We start from the raw sequence: 15,251 nt of genomic DNA on the forward strand, positions 1-15,251 counted from the left end.
CGAAGAACGGAAAGAGATGCTACCAAATTTCCCACGTTCTAAGTCTAATGCGTGAACCTCAAACTACAACATGTAACTGTGCATTCTTAAACTGTCCAAAATCTTAGGACAATTCAAGAATTAATTGGACCATAGTCATGCTTTCGCATCCATTCGCAAAGTCCAACTAATTCTCAAACAAGAATAAGGGGTAAAGTGAATAGTATCATGATTGATTTTTTAGTGTAAAAATGTGGTTTTTCATTAAAATGAACAGTTTCGTGAAAGTTCCCTTATTTTTATTCAAAAAAAACATTAAGCACATGTTTAAGTAAACTGTTCAAAAAAAAAAAAACTTCTAATTCATATCTCATTATTAAATAAGCACTATATTTAAAATAAAAAAACACTATTCTGCTTCTCTGCATGTAGTTCTGGTTCTAGCTGTAGTTCTGCCGCACTTTGATTATCAAACTTCCACTCCCAAAAACAAGACTTGAACATGTTGTCAATTTCCTTCATCAGATTTGGGTTACTTTTGTCAAGGTCCCAATTAGGTTGTCATGCGAAAATTAATAAAATAAAATCTCACTATTATATTAAATTTAACAAACATAATTATTATTTAACTAATAACTTAGCACGTACAGCTAACTCATCAATCATGTGCATCTTCAGCTCCTCGGGGATGGTTCTCCAAGACTCCCAATCCGCATCACATTTGAGACGCACCAATGCTCCAACGTCGAACCAAAAGATGGCGCACTTATCTGACTTCACCACCCCCATTAATTCGTTAGCGGTGATTCGGTAACGGTTCCAACCATAAGTATGTCAGACATGTACCTCAGCTATTTTCTTCTTGTCTATCACCAAAATATATATTCACAATAATGAAGCTAAATAAAAACTTTATATAAAATGAAAAATTTACAACGTAAACCTTTTCCGGAACCTTCGCCATCCATTGTCTTTGACGAATGCGCACCACCGTAGGCCATCACACCAACATTCAAAAAACAAATTGATTATAATCTGCAAAATTGTAAAGCATTTCCAAAATGCATTTTGAAGAAGAAAGAGAGCAGAAGCGCATATTTATAGGAAGGTTAGGGACTTTACGCGACGAAGCCTTTGTTGCGCAAACATCTGCAGTAAATACAATTTTGAATCCACTGATTCACATGCACTGAATGCTCTAACCTAAAAACTAAACAACCTTTGCGCGACGAAGCCTTTGTCATGCAAGGTTTTATCACCTAGTGCAAAACGTATAGATTCGAACTATGGCGGTAAGGTTATCCGCGTTTTTTGCGCCCTTTGCGTGACGAAACTGTCATCGCCAAAAATTTTGTGCGATGAACACAATGGATTGTAATTATGAAGTTTACGTAAACATATATGTTTAGTATCTATATTTACGTAAACTTCATAATTACAAATAAATATTCAGTTATAATATTTATTCTCAAAATAATTTAAAAATTAAGTAATTGAATTAATATTCCAAGCAATTATTTAAACAATAAAACATGAATTAAACCCTAATTAAGTCTAAATACATAACCGATAAAAAAACCTTAAAATTAAATATTGTCCTAAAAAATATAAATTTAAAACTACTGTTTCGATGGTCCTCCATTTTGCTCCACGACATAACGCCACCGCTTGTAACCCCCCTTCAACGCCTTCTCCATCAACTTTATCAACTCTTCGTTCGTTTCATCAAGAGTATAGTTACACTGTTACACATATATGCAAATAATTAATTCCAATATATAACAAAAAATTTAACAAAACTATATATTTTCAACTTTTGTCACACTTAATAATAATTGATCCATCACCGCCTTCTTTGCATTTTCGGGCACATATTTCCAAGAATGCCACTCAATAGTAGGACAATTAGTCCGCAATGTTGCATCAACTGCATAAGCAAACTCCACATATTGGCTCATATCATAGGGCCCGAAGGGCATGTTCTGCTCCTGATTTTTATCCTCCATTTGAGCACGAAGATAATTGTGAAGAATAAGGAGAGCAGAAGCGCATATTTATAGGAAGGTTAGGCACTTTGAGTGACAAAGGCTTTGTTGCGCAAACCTCAGCACTAAATACAATATTGATTCCTCTTATTCACATGCATTGAATACTCTGACTCAAAAACTGACTGGACTTTTCGCGATAAAGCCTTTGTCGCACAAGTGTTCTGTGGATTACCATGCACTGAATGCTCTGACCCAAAAACTTAACGGACTTTGCACGACGATGCCTTTGTCGCGTAAAACCTTGCACGACAATTGGAATTATTTATTTTATTCCATCTCAAAACTAGTTTCTCAAAATACTAATGTTAATATTATAGTATTTTCGAAATCTGTTCTCGAGACGAAACAAAATAAATACAGTCCATATAAATTTATTCTTCCAAATTATTAATATTAATTCAGTGTCATTATTTAAGTAACCATAAATAAGCTAATAAAAAAAAAACTATTCTAATCTTCTGCTAGTCTAGCCTCTTCGTGCCACTCTGTGTCACGTTGAACATGAAACTTCAACTCCCGGAAACGATACTTGAACACAACCTCAATGCACTTCATCAAATTTGCGTCACATTTGTCAATGTCCCAATCAGGCTAATATTCAAAAATAAATAAATTATACATATCACTATTATATTTTATCTGAATAACTAAATTATTATTTAACCAATTAATAATTTACATGTACTGCTAATGCATCGATCATGACCGTCTTTATCTCTTTGTGGACGTCTCTTCAAGACTCCCCAATTCACTCTGCATCTGTCACGCACCAAAACCCCAACGTCGTCCCTAAACTTGTTCACCATATTCGACTTCTTATATCCTACTAATTTTGTGTAAGTGATTCAGTAGCGGCTCTTAGTAGAAGAAGTGTATCAAACGCATGTCGCAACTCTCTTCTTTTTCTTGTCTACCAACAAAATAAAAACTTATATTAGTCTACTTAAATATTTAATTAATTTACACAACCAACAAAAATTAGTACGTATTACCGTTCTCAGAACCTTCACCTTGAACTCTCTTTGACAGAGGACCACAAGAGTCTGCCATCGCGTACAAAAAAACAAACAAAAATTGAAATAATAATTCGATGAAAGGAATTCTGGCTTATTTGCGTTTCTGTAATGAATTGTGATAAATAAGGAGAGCAGAAGCACATATTTATAGGATGATTAGGGGCTTTGCACGACGAAGCCTTTGTCGCGCAAACATCTGCACTAAATACAGTATTTATTCCTCTGATTCACATGCACTGAATGCTTTGATGCAAAAACATAATGGACTTTGCGCGACGAAGGCTGTGTCGCGCAAGGTTTCCTCGAGAAAAACTTCATCATGCAATTTTTTCGGGCCAAAAAAAAATTACCCATGGTTTTCTTATTAACTTTGCGCGATGAGCATTTTTTTCCGTCATGCAAACAATATTGCACGATGAAGTTTTCCGTCCCGCAAAGTTGCTCCAACATTGCGCAACGAAAATATTTTTTCGTTGTGCAAAACCATCTTGCACCACGAATTTTGCTTTGTCACCCAAATATCTGTCGCACAAATAGTTTTCCCTACTAGTGACTTAAAACTCTATGAAATTAACATGAAAAAGGAAGAAATATGACTAGCAAACTAATTCCAGATTATCACCACGTTTTTCTCAGCATGTGATAGACATCAAATAAGCTCCAAGTTTTAATCAGATAAAACCTATTCAGCTAACAATATCTCCCAATTAGCCACAACAACTAAATGGGCTGCTAGTTAAGTCCAAGCTAAAGTAACCAAATTAATCAGTTCGTATGCAGCCAAAAACTAAATGAATTTGAACCAAAACAAATCTAACTATATGTAATGTATATGCATGACAAATTTACCTGAGTGCATATCTCTAAAACGCTTATCATTTTTGTGATCAAAAGCATGAGCGACATACTTAGACTAAAGCAATTACAATTGAGACATGCATTAGTCCAAGACATTATAGACTCAGGCATTTTGTTTAGGAATAGCCAATTTTATCCTAAGAATCTCCCCCTTTGGCATTTCCTAGAAAAAACCCTCAATCACAATATTATAGACGGATAATAATATTAAAGACCATGCATAATATCAAAGTTTATAACCTGCACACACTCAAACAAGAAAACCTGTGATGCACAAAAAAGATATAAGTTGCTGAACATAAAATCATTTATATATGTAATAGCAAGTAAACAAAAAACAACCAGGTTTTCGAAATTTCTCCCCCTAAATATAAGATTCCTACTTCTCCCCCTTTTTGCCTAGAAAGGTCAAAGGCCTTAGAGGTAACCATTAGGTGCAGTCAGCAAAAGATAAGCGGAACATAACAAAATGTGACGGTAAAAGATTTCCTTTCTATGAACTAGAACCTCTTCAGAAGAATAAAGGTGGAGACAAATTCGGGAGGGGAAAGAATAACAAAGTAACGGTTGAAAGAATAAACATGGAAATAAACGTACATCTTTCATATTGTTAAGTTCCCCCTAAAAGAATGCTTAAAAAATAATAATAATGAAATGCAGCACGCAAATGATGTGATTTAAAAAAATAAAATAAAAATAAATAAATAAATAAAAACTACTGTATGAGACGCATATGATTGTACCAACAAGAATAAAATAGTGCAAAAACACATGAATCCTTATTCACAAACTAACATTTTCCCTAAAACATAACATGTATGAGTGTAGTTGCAAGTATAGCCGAATGTTGATACTACAAAAATGTAATTAAGTCTTACATGACTAACTTAACTTTAACCTTTAAGCTCACAAGACATATGCTTGATTTGTCATTCAAAGTGTTTCGGGTTGAAGTGTATACACTCAAAAGATTATTATATGAATGCTCTACTGTAGGCTTGCAAATTGATCCCATCTCCACACATCAAATTTACCTTCTCTAGATCAAGTAGGTCATTGTGAAGGGTTGTAATGGGGCTTTTGGGACTTGGTTAAACAAATGAAGGATATGGGAATCACAAAGTCTAAGAAACTAAAAGAGTAGTTGGAAATGAAATTGAGAGAGACATGCGACAATTAACCAAGGCAATAAATTAAGCGGTTTGATGAATGACATATAACTACACAATGAATATCTAACAATTCTTGTCTTCATTTACAACAACACACTTGATTTCTTATGATGTTGTTAGCTCACTTGTGACTCATAATGATTTCTTTTCCTCTTTTCTTCTTTTGCACTTCATTTGTAGTTGGGCTTTCTTCACAAAATTTGCATCTCCAACTTTTAAATAACCTTGAACTCTCTCCTTTGAAAAACATACTCTACTAGCTTCTTAGTAGGGTAGGGAATTTTTAATATAAGAGGCTAGGTAAGGGAAATGTAGGTTTAAGAACAAAAAGCATACATAAAGGCTCAAAAGGGCTAACTAGGAGGAAAAACATATGTAAGGCACTAGCTGATATGGCAATGGTGGTAAATTCCTAATGCCTACTATCGTCTCCAAAATAGAGTAATATATGATACAATGTTTTGAGAGGTCTCAAAGCAAGTTCTAGAGATGCAAAACACATAAGATCGCACACATGAATACAAAAAATGTATGAAAAATACATACACTATATTTTGGCACAAAAGCTCACATGGGTGCGGGTTTTACTCAAGTTTAACATGTTCAACTCATTAACATACATATATTATCAACAAGAGGCTATTGTCTACAACGGATCAAACATATCATGCTAGGGTCATGCTATCAAGTGAACAAAACTGTAACTCATATGAAATCATACTTTTTCATTTCACCTCACACATATTTTTTTTTAACAAGGAAAAAATGTAATATCTATAATATACGAACATGCAAGCATACATGAATGAAATCATATGCAAAGAGAGAGCTCGGTCAATATAAACGACTTGGAGGTGGAGAGTAATTGACAACTACATCATATGGTAAAAACTAACACACAAATTAAACCCTATTAAGATAGTTGTAGTACGCGTAAGTAGGGATCGTTCTAGGCCGGGGATTAGAAAGGATGCTAATCTACACAATTTAAACTCTAAAACACTAAACTAGACTCAAAAATAGAAATCTAGACTCTAATAACTTAAAACAAACTAGAATGACTCAAAACAGCACAAAACAAGCAAATTGACTTAAAACATAAATTAAGGATAACTTTGGACAAATTTCTAACTTAACTTGACTCAAAACACTAAAAAGAAACAAATTTGAATGAAAACTAAAGTGAAACAAGTAACTTGACACGAATTATAAAAGGGGATTGGATTTTGGACGAAATTAAACTTACACAAACAGATTATGAACACTAAACTAAACTTGGACGAAATTGGGTGAATTAATGGATGATAAACTAGTTAAAGGGTCCTTCTTCACACATAACACATATGCATATGAAACAATTTTGAGTTGCTTTTCCAATAAACCATGCACCTCAACGCCCCAGATTAACCTTAAACAGCACTAATTAACCCTCATATTTTCCTTAAGTCATTGAATTGGATGGATAACGCATCGGCAACCAAATTATTCTTCAATAGTTCCCTACATGAATAGCATAATAGAGATACAGTCAAAGATCATTAAGCTTTGTGAAAATCATAAGCGTTGACAAGACATTCGTAACTATGAACAGCATGATACTCCTGCTAGGAATTTACTTAACACGATTGTGACTAGCAACCTCCACTACTTATGAATATAAGTTCATAACAATTAGGTGAAAATCCCTTATATTCTAGCATCAAATTCATGCATGCAAACTAAGTATGCATCCTTAATCAACAAACAAGAATAAGTTCTTAATCAAACAGTTAAGTAAATTGCATTCACGATTTATGAAATTGCAACTAGAAGTAATCAATTCATATTGCATATATCATCATGGTTTCAAATTCACCCTTAGCTAAAACAAGTTTAGCTCCTCATGATTGCAACAAGACAAAGATAAATTAATTTAAACATTGAAAACAAAGGATGGATTACACTTAGAAACATTCCAACAATCCTTAGGGCTACTCCAACATTGAAAACAAAGTTTAGCTCCTCAGGGCTACTCCTCTCCTTCTCCTTGGATTGTGTGCTGCGGCACAAGGGATGGGTGATAGATGGGTGGAGGATGGGTAGGTGAGTAGATGGATGTGGGGTGGTGCGGATGAATGATGTTTTTTCTCCCCCCCCCCCCAATGTGTGCGACAGAAGGTAATTTATATAGGGATAGAGGAAAGCACGGCAAAGGTTAATTAGGAATGCAATTAGGACTCCAAATCCTCAAGGAAAAAGGGTAAGTCAATCAGAATCCAAGAGGGAAAAGGGAAAGGAGATGCGGCAGAGGTTTGGAGAAACGTAGGATGCCTTGCACGGTAAGGAAAGGGTTTCTTCCTTCTAGAATTAGGCAATTAAATGTCCTAATATATTTAGGAATCCTCCATGCAGCTGGAACTTAGGTAGTGTAGGATTAGGAAAAGGCTAAGTCAAAATAAGGTAGTTTGACTAGCATTCCTTCTTTCTTGCTGAGCTTTTTGATTTCATTTGTCTTGAATTTATTTCCTTCATCTCTTCAGCACATTCCTAGCCTTTTATGACCTTCAATTTCATCCATCCACCTTGCTCCAAGCATGTGCTATCCATTCCAAGCCCAAAACTGCTCCAAAATGCACTTTCTTGCTACTTTAGCACTTTCGACCTACAAACACACGAAAATAGCTTAAAATACTAAAATAACTAGGAACTAACAACATAAATGCAAGAAAACAAGCTAACTAAGTCACATAAATATGCTCCTATCAAATTCTCCCACACTTAGCTTTTGCTAGTCCTCGAGCAAAACAAAATAAACAAAACAGAACCTAAACCTTCCAACATTTGCCTCACGGATTTCCAATGCAAATTGACATGTTAAAAATCACTACTCACACAGATTTTAGTTATCCTTACCCTCGAGTACACACTTAATCGCAGTCACCATTCACTAGCTCGCATTTAATCAATTAAAACAATGTTTTGAATGTAGTAACATGCCTTAGAGAATTCACTCAATTCCTCACTGGATATACTCTCTATTTTCACATAGATTTTCTAACTACACTCTCTATACTAAGTATATGAGAGAAGATTGATGTAAACATGTAGACTAGTACTCACATATGTTTTAAACAAAAAAAAGCCATTTCTGGAGTTATTATTATATGTATAGATATGATCTCATGAACGGAATGCCACTACTTAGATGCGAGAACCAGGGATACCAAATGCTCATACCAATTCCAAACTCCACATATTGAAACACACAGCACTCAAGATAGAAGTTGAGGGTTGTAACGGGGCAAAGGGTATCGGCTAACAAAGAAAGGTTAGGGATAAACAAAAGTTCTTAAAATGATAGTAAGCAAATTAATGAAATTGACACTTAGAATTCACTTTTGAATGCAAAAATCAACTTTAAACACAAAGGAGATTCATAAAACACTTCGGGCCAGATTCACACTTTTGGACCCTTTCTTCAACAACCAATACTTGTGAGTTCATTCTCATTTATTTTGAACTTTTTTCCTTTCTTTTCCTTTTTTCATGATTTTTTTTCTTTTTTTTTTTATGACCATACAAATTTCAAACTAAAAACCTTCCCCCACACTTGTTTTTCTGTATAATGTCAATCAAAAGGAATTCCCTCTAAGTCATGCTTCACTATCCTTTAAGAACAAGGGTATGGAGAGTCCTATTCTAGGCTAGGTAAGGATAATGTGGGTTAACAAAGAAAATAGGCTAAATAAGGCTCAAGGGGGTTAAACCTACAATACATATGCAAGGGATGAGGCTTTTTGGCTCTGGTGGTAACTAAATAACTTCATCTTGTTATATGTTATGCACTCAATTTTAAGCTTTGAATGAAACGGGTATAAGTTCTAGTATTTGGAACTATAATGATGAAAACGCATTCTAAGTAGCAACCAAGCAAAGAAATAATAAGATCATGCAACGACTTTAGAAAACAACAAATCACAAATTAATAATTCTCCAAATAACGTGTAGGCTCAAGTCTTTCAAGGTTGTAGCGTTAGTTTGAGTTTCATCCTTCAAGCATGTTACAAAAAATGATTTTTTTTTCTTTTGTGATTACATGTGAATTCGTAAACGTCAACTACAACCAAGCATAAACCAAAAAGCATATCAAACTTCCATCCATGTTTGTAACTTTCTTTAACAGTCATGTAATTAAAAACCAAATCATCATCTTTGTGTTGGAAGGTACCCTAAGACACAACACACAAAAATGACTCTAAAATGACTCTTTTTGGGTATTTCAAAACATTTTCGTTTTTTTTTTTCAAATTTTCGGATTTTTTGTTATAGGACACAGTGATAAAAACCCACGAAAATCGATGAAAAACACTTTGTTTACCCCCCCACTTAAATCAAACATTGTCCTCAATGTTCAAACAAAGACTCACACATAAGCAATCAAACAAACAACTAGCAGACTTGACACTAATGGCAAAGTAAATGCAATAAAGAGTAGGGTTAAGGAATGCAAATCTGGTTTTGGAACCGGAGGTTCCTAGGGCTTCTTTATTTGAACGCATGGGTTGCCTCCCAATAAGCGCTTGTTTTAACGTCTTCCAGCTGGACGATACTTCCATTCAAACTCCCCTGTGTCCCACAGCATGGAATTGATCTTTGAATAGGAGGTGATACTTGAAATGATCCGGTAATGGTTTAAATTCTAGAGTGGGTGCTTGAATCATTAACAACATATTAGTATAAAACAAAATTGAAATTCAGGGAGGTGGCTTACACCCCTTCAAAAGTTGTAGGACTAGAAAATTCAGCCAGATTTGGTGTTTTGAGAGTTATGATTTGTCCCGTGTCATAAAAACCAACTTCTTTGGGAATTGTCGTCTCAAGTATATCCTCTTTGATGAATTCTAGACATTCCCCATCCACTTCTTGCTCTTGATTATTTGGAAAGGTTTCGAATATGTCTTTCTCACCCTCTTCTTCCTTGGATTGCATGATCCTGCAAGGAATAAAGACATTTGGTGGAACAGGGTCAGGACAAATTGAATTTGGGCTTACCTTGGTTGTAGTGGACGGCATAAAGGGCATATAAGGTTGTGGCAAGGGTGTTGGGGCTAGGATAGGCTGCGGCAAGGGTGGTTCTTCCCTTGCCATGGCCTTGTTATCCTCATCTTTTTCGAGCAGCAGCTGTTCATCCATGTTTTTGCTTGGTTTGGACATCTTGGGTTTATCTCCAACCTCCAAGCCAGTTTCCAAGGTGATAACTTCAGCAATTTCAACAGTTGAGACGGAGAGTTCACTTTGTTCTTGCATTTGCCCCATGAATTCCGTGATCTCTCCCATTTGATTCTTCAATTCGCTCATCACTTGGGCTTGATTTTGTAATTCCTGCGTCAAAGAAGTTAGTACATCAAGAATTTGAGCACAATCTATTAACGAACCTGAATTCGGTTGGAATTATTGCGGGGCAGGCTGTGATGGTTACATAGGCGTTGTATAGAACTCCTCATATGGCTGCCAATATTCTCCTTATTGAACCTCATTGGCTTGATTTTGTGAGCCCTGCGCCAAAGAAATTAATTCATCAAGAATTTGATCACAATTTATTGACGAACCTGAGTTTGGTTGGCCATATTGTATATACGGTTGTGGTGACTGCGCAGGTCCTGAATAAAACTCCTCATATGACTGCCAATATCCTTCATGTTGAACTTGTTGAGATTCCCACCACATAGAGTTTGAATGATCACTCCAATCTCTCTGTGGACGTTCATTTGCTTGATATTCTTGCCTATAAAATGCACCAAATGTAGGGACACTTTGCCTTGTGGTCCTTTCGACATATTGCGACAACTGAGAAGTAAGATTCGCCATTTGAGCTTGAAGATTAGTAATTGCCATGTCTTACTTCTCTAGTACCTAAAATCAAAGAAAACTAAAAAAAATATTAAAAATAAAATAGGGTGATTAGCAAATTTACTAATCCCCTGCAACGGCGCCAAAATTTGATGTGGTAAAAACTAATACACAAATTAAACCCTATAGATAGTTGTAGTACACGTAAGTAGGGATTGTTCTAGGCCAGGGATGAGAATGGATGCTAATCTACACAATTTAAACTCTAAAACACTAAACAAGACTCAAAAAAAAAAAAGAAAACTAGACTCTAATAACTTAAAGCAAACTAGAATGACTCAAAACAGCACAAAATAAGCAAATTGACTTAAAACAGAAATTAAGGATAACTTTGGATGAATTTCTAACTTAACTTGACTCAAAACACTAAAAGGAAACAAATTTAAATGAAAACTAAAGTGAAACAAGTAACTTGACACAAAATATAAAAGGGGATTGGATTTTGGACGAAATTAAACTTAAACAAACAGATTCTAAACACTAAACTAAACTTGGACGAACTTGGGTGAATTAATGGATGATAAACTAGCTAGATAGTCCTTCTCCACATATAACACACATGCATATGAAATAATTTCCAGTTGCTTTTCCAATAAACCATTAACCTCAATGCCCCAGATTAACCGTGAACAGCACTAATTAACCCTGAGATTTTCCTTAAGTCATTGAATTGGATGGATAACCCATCGGCAACCAAATTATTCTTCAATAGTTCCCTACATGAACAGCATAATAGAGATACAATCAAAGATCATTAAGCTTTGTGAAAATCATAAGCATTGACAAGGCATTTGTAACTATGAACAGCATGATACTCCTGCCAGGAATTTACTTAACACAATTGTGACTAGCAACCTCCACTACTTATAAATATAAGTTCATAACGATTAGGTGAAACTCCCTTATATTCTAGCATCAAATTCATGCATGCAAACTAAGTATGCATCCTTAATCGACAAACAAGAATAAGTTCTGAATCAAACAGTTAAGTAAATTGCATTCACGATTTATGAAATCACAACTGGAAGTAATCAATTCATATTGCATATATAATCATGGTTTCAAATTCACCCCTAACTAAAACAAGTTTAGCTACTCATGATTGCAACAACACAAAGATAAATTAATTTAAACATTGAAAACAAAGGATGGATTACACTTAGAAACACTCCAATAATCCAAGCTTGAATGGCTGGCAAGGCTCAGGGCTACTCCTCTCCTTCTCCTTGGATTGCTTGCTGCGGCACAAGGGATGGGTGATAGATGGGCAGAGGATGGGTAGGTGAGTAGATGGATGTGGGGTGGTGCGGATGAATGATGTATTTTCTCCCCCCCCCAACCCAATATGTGCGATAGAAGGTAATTTATATAAGGATAGAGGAAAGCACGGCAGAGGTTAATTAGGAATGCAATTAGGGCTCCAAATCCTAAAGGAAAAAGGGTAAGTAGATCAGAATCCAAGAGGGAAAAAGGAAAGGAGATGCGGCAGAGATTTGGAGAAAGGTAGGATGCCTTGCACGGCAAGGAAAGGGTTTCTTCCTTCTAGAATTAGGTAATTAAATGTCCTAATATATTTAGGAATCCTCCTTGCAGCTGGAACTTAGGTAGTGTAGGATTAGGAAAAGGCTAAGTCGAAATAAGGTAGTTTGACTAACATTCCTTCTTTCTTGCTAAGCTTTTTGATTTCATTTGTCTTGAATTTATTTCCTTCATCTCTTCAGCACATTCCTAGCCTCTTTTGACCTTCAATTTCATCCATCCACCTTGCTCCAAGCATGTGCTATCCATTCCAAGCCCAAAACTGCTCCAAAATGCACTTTCTTGCTACTTTAGCACTTTGGACCTACAAACACACGAAAATAGCTTAAAATACTAAAATAACTAGGAACTAACAACATAAATTCAAGAAAACATGCTAACTAAGTCTCATAAATATGCTCCTATCATTACACTACTTTGGTTCTCTTTTCTTCTCCAAACTTGTCTCACTTTTGGAACAATCAAAGTCAAAATAGACATAATCCTTGAATCCTATTAATCTCTTTCAAATAAGTTACAAATTGTTCCTTAAGATTTTCCTTTTCAGAGTTCCAAGAAACTTTTTCTTGAAAAGAATTTTTCTTCCTAAGCTTGTTGCACTTAGGCCGGATGTGACTATAAATCCCACAAAAATGACGTATAGGAAGTTCCTAGATTGTTTGGATTGTTTAGGATTAACTGAAGCCTCGACGGCATTTGACACAGGTGCAAAGATTGTAGACGTTTCAGAAGTAAGACTTAACCATTGATCGTCACCTACTTTCAAGCTAGGAGTTTCAGAGGCTTTAACAAATCATGTGACAGAAGTAGAACTTGTGGTCCTTTTAGACTCGAATCCCAAACCTTCTTTGTCTCTAAAACTCTTTCCATAACTAAGCATGTTATCAATTTTCTCTGAACATATGTTGAACTCTTCAACTTTCTTCTTCATTTCAATCAGTTCATCTTCAAGAGATATTTTGTCTAATGTGAGCATATGTAACTTCTCCAACATTGACTCTCATAGCTTTTCTTCATTGTCAATTTGAGATTGATGTTCAGCCTCAGCTTCCTTCTTTTTACTTTCAACTAATGCAAGTTTCTTTCTCTAGTTAGAGTTGTCCTTCTTGACTTGCATAGTGATGTCATAAAGATCCGAACACTTTCACATGACTTCTTCCAAGTCAGGTTTTTCAACAAATGAACCTTCTATGTCATATCCATCAACAATTCCTACGAAAGCAATCACTTCCTTCTCATTTTCAGATGCAGATGCATCTGCTGAATCACTATCACTCCAAGTAACATTCATTGCCTTATTTTTTTTTTCTCTTTTCTCTTAACAGTGTTTGCACACTCAGAAGCAATGTGTCTATACCCATGACACTCATGTCGTTGAACTTTATTGTTAGAACTTCTATGTTCACTAGTTCTAGAGGATCTAGATGCTTTGTCATGTGAGACATCTAGAGAACGAAAGTTTCTTGAGTTTGAACCTAAGTTGGTTCGTTGTTCACGACCCTAAGAATTATGAGACTTGAGAAACCTTCTAATTTGCATGGTTAATCCAACCAATTCATCTTCAAAAAGTCTTCAATAAAGCCATCACTTTCTTCTTCTTTGACAGCTTCAAGAGCAATGCTTTTCATCTTCTTGGAATCAGGATGCTCTAACTCATACGTTTATACAGACCCAATCAATTTCTCAAGCTTGTAGGTGTTTAGATCTTTCGATTCTTTAATCGTTGTCCTCTTAGCATGAAACCTCATAGGAAGTGAACTTAAGATCTTTTTTACAATCCTATGCTCTGGAATACTATCACCAAGATTATGGCAGCCATTGACAATTAAGCTAAGCTTAGCATAAAAGTCAGAGAAACTTTCATCATTAGACATTGTGATATTTTTTAATTTTGTGATGAAATGTTGAAGCTTGGATTCTTTAACAGTTGAGTTACCCTCATGAGTAATTTCAAGAATGTCCCAAGCTTCTTTCGCCGGTGTACACTTGCTTATGTAATTGAATTGTTCAGGCGAAACGGATGTGAATAAAGCATTCAAAGCCCTTTGGTTAAAAGTCCTAGAGCTACGATCATCAGTGCTCCATTCTTTCTTACATTCTTCTAGGAATTAGGACTAACAATTTTTGACACGACCCATTACCCCGACATGACACAACACGAAATTAACAGGTTCTTAGGTCGACATGATGACGAATTAGGTCATTATTGGATAACCCGATAAACACCTGTTAAGATAACAGGTTAGTCCGGGCGTGGGTACCCCATTACACGATAAGAAAAATATTAATTTTATAAATTTATACCACTAAAAAGAAATACTATAATGGTTGTTGGATCGGCTGAGATTTAATCTCGGTCGTCCAATGTTTTTCTCAACCCTAAATTAGACTATTTCTCATTCTCGAAGGCTCGAATCGAAGTAGCCGATCTCTCTCTCTCAATCTGAACTCTCGAATCTCAATCTTGAACTTTAACTTTGGCTAGCCACGAGTTCATGACCACCCTCTCCAGCCTCCTTCCACCACACCATTATCACCACATACGACCTAGTAACCCATCACCAATCAATCTGCTACTTTTGTCTCAAATTCTCTCTTTGGATCAAGCGAATCTCGAGCCCTAATCGATGTAATTGTTGATTCTTTTGAATTACTTTCAAAATATAGGGTTTTGCTTCAAGTTAGTTTTCGAATTAAGATTGGTTTTATTTCTTCAATTTAACGTTTTTCATTTCTAGGGTTTTTTCATT

The sequence above is a fragment of the Malus domestica genome, chromosome 08 (genome assembly GCF_042453785.1).
Source record: "Malus domestica chromosome 08, GDT2T_hap1".
Lineage (NCBI taxonomy): Eukaryota > Viridiplantae > Streptophyta > Magnoliopsida > Rosales > Rosaceae > Malus > Malus domestica.